Below are 13273 nucleotides of genomic sequence, written 5' to 3'. Positions count from 1 at the left end.
GTGTGATCAGTTGTTTAACCATGTTATCTTCTGTATGGTGGTGGCAGTGGTATAGTATCTAGTCATGTTCCAACTCTTGTGACCCCATGGGCTGTAACCTGCCAGGCTCATCTCTATGTTATATAAGCTGAATTCCTTGATGGCTTACTGGGCAAAGAATCCACCTGCAGTGCAGGAGATACCAGAGACTTGGGCTTGATCCCTGGATTGGGAAAATTCCCTGGAGAAGGGAATGGCAGCCCGCTGTAACATTCTTGTCTGGGAAATCCCATGGACAGAGGAGCCTGGAAGGCTACAGTCCATGTGGTTGCAAAGAGTTGGACACTGAGCACACACATGTTATATAAGCAAAAGTCATTTTACTGGAACAATCTACACATGTTTGCCTTTCCTCATGTTTCCTGATATGAATAATCAACTCATTAGAAAAGACCCACATTCTTGGAAAGGTTGAAGGCAAGAGGAGAAGGGGACGACAGAGGATGAGATGGTTGGATGGCATGACTGACTGGATGGACATGAGTTTGAGCAAGCTCCAGGAGTGGTGATGGACAGGGAAGCCTGGTGTGCTGCAGTCCATGGGGTTGCAAAGAGTCGAACATGGCTGAGTGACTGAACAATAACAAAGGTTTAATAGAAGTTCTGATCACCTAGGTTAATACATTCATGCAGTTTACAGATTAGATAACATTTCTGAGCTATTTTTAAGAATATGCCAAAACATTTTTAAGAAAATGTAGAGGCTATTAGAATTTGGGTTCAGAATTAATATTTCTAAAATATTTTCCCCTTAAAAAGAAAAATAAGAGGAATATCAAAAATATCCTTGTGTTCAATCTCAACAAAAGACTACTGGTTGTTGAGTCAGATAACGCACTTGGAAAAACACTGTTGTAGGCAGCATAACCAAAGAAGTTCTTAAGGAACAAATCACAAGGCAGTGGCGTAGCAGAGATGGAAGGACTTCCCAAACCACATAACATCAAAATAGCAACATTACCTGTGACTCATTCAAGATTTCATAGGAAATGGATTAAAAATCAAAGGACCGCATTACACAATATCTCATTAACCACAATAAGAAAGAGAACAAGAACTCCAACTTATTTAAACAAAAGTAGTTCCAACAAAACTGGTGGCAAAAGCTGTTCCCTTTCCGATGCCTGTCAGTGGACACTGGTTTTTGAGCCAAAAAAAAAACAGAGTATACAATAGCAGTGCAATTCAGTCACTCAGTCGTGTCAAACTCTTTGTGACCCCATGGCAACAGCATGCCAGGTCTCACTGTCCATCACCAACTCCAAGAGTTACTCAAACTCATGTCCATTGAGTTAGTGATGCCATCCAACAATCTCATCCTCTGTTGTCTCCTTCTCCTCTTCTTTCAATCTTTCCCAGCATCAGGGTCTTTTCAAATGAATCAGCTCTTCACATCAGGTGGCCAGAGTATTGGATTTCAGCTTCACATCAGTCCTTCCAATGAACACCCAGGACTGATGTCCTTTAGGACGGACTGGATGGATCTCCTTGCAGTCCAAGGGACTCTCAAGAGTCTTCTCCAAAACCACAGTTCAAAAGCATCAATTATTTGGTGCTCAGCTTTCTTTACAGTCCAACTCTCACATCCATACATAAGCACTGGAAAAGCCATAGCCTTGACTAGATGGACCTTTGTTGGCAAAGTAATGTATCAGCTGTCTAGGTTGGTCATAACTTTCCTTCCAAGGAGTAAGCATCTTTAATTTCATGGCTGCAGTCACCATCTACAGTGACTTTAGCACCCCCAAAAGTAAAGTCAACCACTGTTTCCCAGATGCCATGATCTTCGTTTTCTGAATGTTGAGCTTTAAGCCAACTTTTAAACTCTCCTCTTTCACTTTCATCAAGAGGTTCTTTAGTTCTTCTTCACTTTCTGCCATAAGGGTGGTGTCATCTGCATATCTGAGGTTATTGATATTTCTCCCAGCAATCTTGATTCCAGCTTGTGCTTCTTCCAGCCCAGTGTTTCTTATGATATACTCTGCATAAAAGTTAAATAAGTAGGGTGATAATAAAGAGGCTTGAGGTACTCCCTTTCTTATTTGGAACCAGTCTGTTGTTCCATGTCCATTTCTAACTGTTGATTCCTGACATACATACAGATTTCTCAAGAGGCAGGTCAGGTGGTTTGATAGTCCCATCTCTTTCAGAATTTTCCACAGTATATTGTGACCCACACAGTCAAAGGCTTTGGCATAGTCAATAAAGCAGAAATAGATGTTTTTATGGAACTGTCTTGCTATTTATTTGGCAATTTCATCTCTGTTTCACCTACGTTTTTTAAAACTAGCTTGAACAACTGGAAGTTCATGGTTCACGTATTGCTAAAGCCTGGCTTGTAGAATGCTGAGCATTACTTTACTAGCGTGTGAAATGAGTGCAATTGTGCAGTAGTTTGAGCATTCTTTGGCATTGCCTTTCTTTGGGATTGGAATGAAAACTGACCTTTTCCAGTCCTGTGGCCACTGCTGAGTTTTACAAATTTGTTGGCATAATGAGTGCAGCACTTTTACAGCATCATCTTTTAGGAGTTGAAATAGCTCAACTGGAATTCCATCACCTCCACTAGCTTTGTTGGTAGTGATGCTTTCTAAGGCCCACTTGACTTCACATTCCAGGATGTCTGGCTCTAGGTGAATCATCACACCATCGTAATTATCTGGGTCATGAAGACCTTTTTTGTACAGTTCTTCTGTGTATTTTTGCCACCTCTTCTTAATGTCTTCTGCTTCTGTTAGGTCCATACCATTTTTGTCCTTTATTTAGTCCATCTTTGCATGAAATGTTCCCTTGGTATGTCTAATTTTCTTGAAGATATCTCTAATCTTTCCCATTCTATTGTTTTCCTCTATCTCTTTGCACTGATCACTGAGGAAGGCTTTCTTATCTCTCCTTGCTATTTTTTAGAACTCTGCATTCAAATGAGTATATCTTTCCTTTTCTCCTTTGTTTTTCACTTCTCATCTTTTCACAGCTATTTGTAAGGCCTCCTCAGACAGCCATTTTGTTTTTTTGCATTTCTTTTTCTTGGGGATCTTGATCCCTGTCTCCTGTACAATGTCAGGAACCTCTGTCCATGGGATTTTCCAGACAAGAATGCTAGAGTGGACTGCCATTCTCTTCTCCACTGATCTCCAGTAACATATTGGGCAACTACTGACTTGATGAGTTCATCTTTCAGTGTCCTATCTTTTTTCTTTTTCATACTGTTCATGGGGTTCTCAAGGCAAGAATACTGAAGAGGTTTGCAATTCCCTTCTCCAGTGGACCACATTTTGTCAGAACTCTCCACCATTTCCCGTCCATCTTGGGTGGCCCTACACAGCATGGCTTAGTTTCATTGAGTTAGACAAAAATGTGGTCGATGTGGTTAGATTGGTTAGTGTTGTGTCACTGTGGTTACAGTCTGTCTGCCCTCTGATGCCCTCTCTCAGCACCTCAATAGCAGTGCGGACTGCCTCAAAATAAGTTGGTGGTGATTATGTTGTGTCTGAATGGAGTGAAATTATAGAATTGTACACAGCAGACTATTCAAAATTAAATCTAACACAACTGTTGGAGAAGGCCGAAGTGATTGCAGGACAGATGTTAAAATTTTCTGTTTTTTATCATAACCAGCACAAATAATATTTTGACTATATTCAAAAACATCATAGGAATGCTCTGCAGCCGTCTGTCAAGAGTAACAGTGGCAGCCATGGCTCTTCTATGAGTGGAAAATTAGAAGGCATCTTCAGTTGGGCTTCTGTTGTGGCTCAGCTGGTAAAGAATCTACCTGCAATGCAGGAGACGTGGGTTCAATCCCTGGATTGGGACGATCCCCTGGAGAAGGGAAAGGCTACCCACTCCAGTATTCTGGCCTGGAGAATTCCATGGACTGTATAGTCCATGGGGTCGAAAAGAGTCAGATATGACTGAGGACTTTCACTTTCACTTCCTTAAGCTGCAGCACTGAATTAAATACTGGGAATCCACCCCAGCATTCACCTTATGGAAGATACAGGTTTGAGAATGCAGCAGAAAAACTCTTTAACCCCAATACTAACTTATACTTTCAGGACTTCTACTGTATATACACTGCTTATCATTATGTGATTCTGGTCATTGCCCCTGTGGGATCTCTAGGAGATGAATTTTGTAAGCAGCTCCTTCCTCAACTAAATTCCCAAGATAATAAATTTCTGACCTGCAGAGAAGAAGATGGGATGCTGGTTTACCACCATGCTCAGGATGTTATTTTAGAAGTCCTTTACACTGACCCTGTAGATCCTTCTCTAGGCACCATGGCAGAAATCACTGGTCATCAGCTCATGGGTTTATCTACTGCAGATGCAAAGAAAGATCCCAGATGCAAAACCTGTAATATTAGTGTTGGACATTAATACCCACTTTTCTTATTATGTCCCCCTTTCCTTCTGTAGAAGCCCTGATCCTCTGTTGTCCATTTTCATCACCAGATGTTTTCCACTGAAGCATGCACATACCACTGTCACCAAAAGTGAACTGCCACTTTTCAGATTTCCAAACTGTTCTAGTGTTTCCTATTCCCTATCCTTCCAAAATTTTGAGAGAGGAACTATCTTAAGTTGTTTCTGACACTCTATTGCCTAGATGCTGCAATATTTTTATTTTTCCTTTATGCCAAACATAACAAAACTATTATATAAACTGCTTTAGTAGAATACAAAACAATGGCATATAAATGGTGTTTAAATATGCTCTCATTTTAATCTACTGAACAAATATTGGAATAACTCTAAACCACACAAAAAAGTATAATTACAGCATGAGTTATATCTTGAAGCATAGAATTGTCAGCACTTCCAACTTGTTTGACAGTGTTATTTATGTTGTTTATATTAGCTAACAGGAAACAGCTACTGTGTTTCAACATAATAAATATAATAGAAAACTATTTTATTTGTAGTATTGTATAAAATATTTACAATTTTATAGAATATATACAGTTACACCTTAATAGCAATTGTATACATGTCACAAAACCATTTCCCTTATCAAAGATGTAGTTTGTAAACCTCAAATAGTTGTGTATCTGTCCTGTTACAAGTACATATCTTTAATTAAACAAATTTGTGCAGGACATTATTCTGATTCATAAAGGTTATAAAATATCAGGTAAATACAGAAAGCAATAAGCCTCTGAAACCATCTGCTTCAGAAATAGTCAATATTAATCCCATCCAAGCTATATGAAAATGTGAATTTGTTGACCATCATGCTTAAACATTACAGAAAAGAGAACTACAAACGTGGCTGGTATGAGAGAGAAAATGTGGACCTTTTACTTATTTTTACAAAAGCAAAATAATAAACATGTGGTTTAATGCAAAATAGCAAAACAGTATACACTGAAGTTAATGATGCAAATGAAATATTCTGGCTTCTTAAAAACAAAACAAAACAGAGTACTAACTGCCCACTAAGGAAAAACCAAAACCAGGGAATAATTGTTAAGAACTGAGTCACAATAATTCAGGCAAATCAAGATGAAAGATCAGACAATTCACCTAAGGAAGAAGTGGTCATGACAAAACATACTTAGGTAAACATGGCTTTATTTGTGGAAACTAAGCAAAGACGAAAATGACAAAGCAAAGAATTCTAAGAAACAAAAGGCCTAGAACCTCAGAGTGAATTTTTGTATCCAGAGGTCAGAGTAGTAATAAAATGACATTTAAAATTTTGACCCAGAAATGTCACTCAACCTGCTTAACATCTAAGAGTGAAGGTTCACTTTTTAAAAATTTTTTTTTAATTGAAGGATAATTGCTTTACAGAATTTTGTTGTTTTCTGTCAAACATCAACATGAATCAGCCATAGATGTACACATTTACAACTGCATTCATTTTATTTGACTGTGGTAGAAAAGGTGTCTGACACCAAGTGTTCTCAGCTACTAATCAAAATACAAGCAAGAACAGCAAAGTTGTGGATACACACACTTCAGAAATAAACAGTGACTCAATCATCAAGAATGGAACTCCATTTCTTTTGCAAATGTATAGAACCCTAATTTCCAGCAGGTTCATTATTGTTCTCCTTCAACTTAATGAGTCAATTAGAAGGTTTAACTTTGCAGAAAGCCAAAACCTTAGCAAAGCTACATTTAAACTATTGAGATGCCCTTGAAAGTTTTCTAGTAACATAGAAATTGTGTCTCATTCCTGGGAAATACAAATGCGAACTATTTTTAGCAGAAATGACAAAGTAAACAGTGGTAGGTAAGAAAAAGCTTTATTCTACTTTCACTAACATGTCCACTAGGGTAAGTATGAAATTCTTTTATAGCAAGATTCCTGCTTCAGATAATAGGAAAATAAGCTGAATGTTTATGTTTCATAAAACGTCTACAGCATCTTCCAAGTCAGTTCTTAAAAGTGCCTTTCAAAAACTCAAGGAGAATTTTAAAGTTTAGAGGATTTGAATCTCTCTCTCTCTATATATATATATATATATACATATATATATATATATAAATCTTTTTAATATTGCCTCTGCATAAAGAGTATGATGACATCTGAGTATTTTCATTGTCGAAAAATTTAAAAATATGTTTTCTACATAAAATCATGCCATTCATGGCACATAGTTACATTTATACACCAGATTGCAATAGTAAATGACAACTGTATATATTGAAAATATAACTTTTAAAAGTTACTTGGGAATTTTGCAGTTATTTAACCCTGATTTTTATTTCAACTAATAAAAGCATATACATATATATGTATTTATATATACACATATAGTAAGTATATATACGTGTGTGTATATGTATAAGTAGGTATATATGTATTTTACACATTTATTTTCAAAAAAACATAAAAATCCTTGGTTAATTTAGATATTAAAAAGTAATGTTTTATGTTTCCCCTGTGTTTGGATAGGTTTAATTTAAGCTGGAAGAGACAGAAGCCCGAGATAAATGTTTACTTCTCCCCAACATAAAATTCAGGTAAATAGTCCAGAGCTGGTGCTTGTTCTACAGTGTCAGTGACTCATGTTCTTTTGCTGTCATATTGCTTTGTGTGCAATCTGCATCCTTATGTGGTTCAAAACGGCTTTTCTACTTTCAATTACTAAAACTCCTATTGATGTTGACAAGAAGACAAGACGGAAAGAAGAAAGGCATATTCTTTGCTAAGACACTTCACAGAGTTTGTACTGACTATTTCTACTGAAATTCTTCTTGTCATTATTTAAACTTATGATCGTGTCTTGAAAAAGAGGCTGAAAATACAGTCTTTATTCTGAGTAGCCACAGGTACAGGTAAATATGCTATTACTATGAAAGAGGCTCATTGAGGAGCATTTTGCAGTCTGTGCTACAACCTGCCATCAACAGTGGTGATGTTGGCAAATGTATCTATATTTACACACATTTTAATACATTATACTAGAAGCAGGTGAAAAAATATATTGTATATATAACCCACAGTAGAAAATAATACACGATTTCATTGTTGAACTAGGGGACTGCCTTTCAATTGATCATATTAGAAGTGTATCTATATATACATACTTGGGGCAAAAGTAACACTAAGAATTTTTTTTAAAGCACCATTAATTGTTTAAAGCCAACCTTAAAAGAGAAAATATAGTGACATTTAAATGACACTCTGGAGTCTAACACTGTTTCAGTGTCACTTTTGATGTTAACATTAGTTTCAGATGAAGACATAGCTTTTAAGAGTCATTTGTGTATTATAATGAGAAAAAGATAATTAAGTAAAGCTCTATTAAATTCTCTAAACACTCAAGAATATAAGGAGAGAAGAGACTATTACTGTCTTCTCAATGAAAATTGAAATTAAATCCAAATATATTTTTTCACAAAATTTTACTCAGAAGTTACACATATATGAATGTAACCACAAAGACAGAGTCACCACAACACTCTGATATATCAAAACATCTACAGTAACTTAAATAATTAGTAACAGTCAACTGATTGAATAAATTATAGATGATCTGAAAATAGCGTATTAATCATAAAAATGAAGTTGCTAATGTACATCCACTGTCACAGAAATAAATTTAGGCTATAATACTGTATGATTGAAAGAAATACAAACGTTACATGCAATGTGATCCAAATTTTGCAATATGAGAATGTAACATAATATGGATTCACATGCATATATATGTCTGGAAAAAATAGGCCAAATGTTAACAGCAGTTAGCTCTATGTAGTGAAATTTTGATAATCAAGATTTTTTTTCAGATTATGAGACTGACACTGCTTGTAGTGCTAAAAAAGACACTAAGATTTTCTTTTCAACACATAGCATGTATTATCTGAAAATTATTTAAAAAGCACAAGATACAGTAAATAGGGTAATTTTTTAAAAGTATAAAATAATTGAGATATATACGTAGGTGAAAGGCAGATTGTACACCAGTATGTATGTGTGAATTCTCTTTAGTAAAAATAACATAAAATTCATTATGATAAATCTATAATATGTACAGCAAGTACTATTTGTGGTCAGCTTTGGAATTAAGACCCATAGATGATTTTTCTAATAAAAGTAATGCTATGTGTTTTAAGATATAGCCATATTATTAAGTATTACTTTATTATCATCACAATGTATGACTTCTACTGCGTTTCGGGTAGAAAAAAAAAAAAATAGGTCTATTGTATGCTCCTTCTTGTTCTTATCATATGCTCCCTGCATGACTGTGAGAGCCTGAGAGAAGTCTGTTTCTGCCGCAAGATTATCTACTGCTGACAGAAAGATGAAGGCATAGCAACCCACTCCAGTACTCTTCCCTGGAAAATCCCATGGATGGAGAAGCTTGGTGGGCTACATTCCATGGGGTCGCTAAGAGTCGGACACGACTGAGCGACTTCACTTTCACTTTTCACTTTCATGCATGGAGAAGGAAATGGCAACCCACTCCAGTGTTCAGCCTGGTGGGCTGGTGTCTATGGGGTCACACAAAGTCGGACATGACTGAGGTGACTTGGCAACAGATGATTTACATTTAAGAGATTTCAGTCATTATTAATTAATCGTTTGTATTATGAGACTTATAAAATAAATAATTCTATCTCTTTACCTAATATACTCATATACCGTTATGGATATGTTCTTCACACTCTAGCCTGAGAATTCTCACGTATCATCTGAACACTGATATTTATACAAAGCAAAGCTTCAGAGCAACATGTGGCTCTTGTTATACAATGATCTATTACAAAAATCTCTGCCGACTGATAGTCAATATTGCATATATTATAGAGAATCTAATGAAAAGAAGTGAAGTCATCCTCAACATTAGGATATTTTGATTGCTTCTCGAAAGTATAAAACCTGATCATGCGTTGTAAATAAATAAAAGCCTTTAGGCTATTAGTTTATGTATGTATTAATTGCTTTATTCAAAATCAGTTAAGACATATTAATTCATTTATTGGACATATAGATGTAAAAGAACGAAATTAGAAATTATCTAACACCATGTACAAAAATGAACTCAAAATGGTTTAAAGACGTAAATGTAAGATGGGATACTATAAAACTTTAAAAATAAAATGTTGACAGAACATTCTTTGAAATGAAATTCTTTGTAAATCATAACAGTATGTTTTTGATCTAAAAAACAAAAGGAAATAAAAACAAAAATAAACAAATCAAGTCTAATTAAATTTAAAAGACTTCACACAGCAAAGAAAACTATTAACAAAATAAAAAGGACAGCCTACTGAATGGGAGAAGATATTTGCAAATAATATGACCAATAAGTGGTTAATATCAAAAAATAAATAGCTGATCAAATTCAACAGCAAGAAACAAAGCAAGCACACACACACATGCACACACACAACACACACACACACAAAACTGGATTAAAAAACAGACAGAAGACCTGAAGAGACATTTTTACAAGGAAGACTACAGATGGCCAAAAAGCACATGAAAAGATTCTCAACATTGTTAATCATCACAGAAATGTAAGTTAAAACCACAATAAGACATCACTTCATACCTATAAGAATGACTATCATCAATATGAAAACAAATAACAAATTTTGGCAAGAATGTGGAGAAAAAGTAATCCTCATACACTCATACACTGTTACACTCATCACCTCATACACACTGGTGGGAATGTAAGTTGGTACAACCACTGTGGAAAACAGGATAGAAGTTCCAAAGAAACTAAAAGAACCACCACCATGTGACCCAGAAATTCCACTCCTGTGGATGTATCAGAAAAAAATAAAAACACTGATTTGAACAGCTTCATGCACCCAAAAGTTCACAGCAGTATTATTTACAATTGCCAAGGTAATGTATCCACCTAAGTATTCATTAACAAATAAATGGATAAAGAAAATTTGGTACACACACATAATGGCATACTGCTCACCTATAAAACATATGAAATTTTGTACTTTTCAATAACATGGCTGCACATGGAGGATATTATAAATGTGAAATAAGTCAGATATATAAAGACAAATACTGTACATTATCACCTACATGTGCAATCTAAAAAGTATAACAAACTAGTGAACATAACAAAACAGAAACAGATTCACAAATACAGAGAAAAACAGAGTTACCACTGGAAAGAAAGAAAGGCAGAGGGGAAAGTTAGTGGTAGGAAATTAAGAATTATAAATGATGGTGTGTAAAATAAATAAGTTTATGAGACTATAATGTATAATACAGAGAACACAGCCTATATTTTATGATAGTTTTAAATTAAGCTTAATCTTTATAATTTGTGAATCACTATGTTGTACATCTGAAACACAATATTGTACATCAACTATATTTCAATTTTAAAAATAAAAAAAGAAATATTAATTCATTTATTTATAAAGTTAAATAGTAGTGTTACTTTTAGGACTGGAAATCAGCAAATGTGGTTGATTAAACTCTGTGACCTTAGATGAGATACTTAATCTTTCTGATTTTGTGTTCATCTAAAAACAGAAAGTGTTAGACTTCAGAAACTGAAAATTCTATTCCAAGTCTAAATTTTCATGAATTTGTTCATACAATATTTGTGAGTTCAGATTCAAAGGACTGAAAAAAAGTAAAGGTTTGATTTATGTATTCCACCAATACTGTTTCATGAGGATCATACATAACTGATTTTTATATAAATAGTTTAAAAAAAACAAAGTCAATATAGTTTACTATGATTCTTAATTTTAATCTCAAAAACCAGCAAACTTCAAAGATTTATCTTTTATAATAAAAATACACATGCTGCTGCTGCTAAGTCGCTTCAGTCATGTCTGACTCTGTGCGACCCCATAGACGGCTGCCCACCAGGCCCTGCCGTCCCTGGGATTTTCCAGGCAAGAATAGTGGAGTGGGTTGCCATTTCCTTCTCCAGTGCATGAAAGTGAAGTCGCTCAGTAGTGTCCGACTCGTAGCGACCCCATGGACTGCAGCCCACCAGGCTCCTCCGTCCATTGGATTTTCCAGGCAAGAGTACTGGAATGGGGTACCATTGCCTTCTCTGAAAAATACACATAAGACAGTAGTAAAACTGTAATTAAATGGAAAAATAATGAAAATTGTATGATTTTTGTGGGTTTTATTTATATAAAATAAACTTATTTGTTAAATTATTAATGTTGCAATAAACAGAACAATGAATATCAAAAAATATATTGACATTCTGAGGTGGAATTTGATTAATACGTTTACATCAGACCAGTTAAAACATAGATTATTTCGATATTATTAATTGTTTGAAATGTCCATGTACATTTTGTTGTTGTTATTAAATGTATATACCATCTTGTATTTCAGGAGCTCTTCATTTAAGATCTTCTGCTTGTTAAGACATTTTAGGAACCATGGAGATAATATAAATGAAATTTTGGATGAGTGGATAAAAAATACACGTTGCTGGAACTCATTAGACACAAGAACCTAAAATGAGCAGTCACATTGCTTTACTTTATTATTTCTGAGAAGGAATATGAGCCCTAAGATAACAACTGGCCATATTTTCAAGATAAATCATAAATCTGTTTTTAACTTGCAATAGACTAATTAAAAAGTAGACTAATAATTAAAAGAAGTCATAGTAAGAACCAGAAATCCAAATCCATTCTGAGTCAAATAAAATGCACCTATGAAAAATATTATTATGCCAAAATTAATGTAAATTTCAACCTTAATCAAGTTAACAAAATAACTAGCCAGTGAACTTTTTCTGAGGTGGTTGGTGACTGAGTTCAAATCTGAATGTAAAATCTACAATTTAGACAAAGTAGAATTTCCACATCATATTCATAGGAATTTTGGACATCTTTCAGATTTTTGTGAAGAAAAGTCCAATTGGCACAATTCAGAAACTTTAGCTGGAGTTCAGTATAGTGTTTGAATAGGAGAGAGTGCGTCAAGATAAAGAGTTTTCTACCCCAGAACCATCACAATGACACAGTTGGAGAGTGGAGAAGCATGGAATAGCACAAAAAGATTTGCTAAAAAAAGATAGCTTAACATAAAAAAATAATTAGTAAAAAGAAAAATAAGGTGACATATAAGATTCTACAATTTATTCTGTGTATACAAATCACTTTCTCCCTCACAACTTGTTATTCTAATGTTATTAAATATTCCAAATTCTTCTTACTGTAACAATAGTACACCCTCAGTTCAAGATTTTTCCATTCTGTTTGATGTATTTCAACAATATTGATATTATTATTTTTAAATTAGATGTTCTGAGTTGATAGATGATCAGCTCTGACCTTTGTGATATGCCAGTATATATACAAAGGTCATGCCAGTCAGAGTCTAAGATAAAAGAAGCAATACACTCTACAGCGTGAAGAGTAATGTCAGAGCAGTGACACTGCACAGAAAACAGATCCGAGGAGAGGCCACAAGACAATGGGAAGCCAGATATCTGTTCTCAATGAACATGAGAACTGGTGATGTTTAGAGTGGCTGAAGGGTCAAAAATCTATCAGCAGGTTGACAGAGGTACAAGAGGGGTCCAGTGTCATAGGTACCACTGGAGACGAAAGAACAGGTATTGCTTCTCAGGAGGGAAGTAGTTTCATTCAATCTGGCTGCATCAAAGAAATTCTGTGTTTTTCTATTTGGAAATAAATATACTTTGTGGAGATTTGTTCATTTCTTTGATCTCTGGACACTTTCTTTTAACAAATGGGCCATTTTTCTATCTAAATTTCTAATCAATTCTGAGTATATAAAGAAGCCATTC

General features: G+C 34.9%; 1 pseudogene; it reads left to right on the top strand.

Annotated features, from left to right (window-relative positions):
- Window positions 1-954: 954 nt before the first annotated feature.
- Window positions 955-5140, top strand: LOC104988580 (annotated as a pseudogene).
- The last annotated feature ends 8133 nt before the right edge of the window (window positions 5141-13273 follow it).

Source organism: Bison bison, unplaced genomic scaffold (assembly GCF_000754665.1).
Source record: "Bison bison bison isolate TAMUID 2011002044 unplaced genomic scaffold, Bison_UMD1.0 scf7180017864136, whole genome shotgun sequence".
Lineage (NCBI taxonomy): Eukaryota > Metazoa > Chordata > Mammalia > Artiodactyla > Bovidae > Bison > Bison bison.
This window is presented reverse-complemented; position numbering and strand designations above follow the sequence as displayed.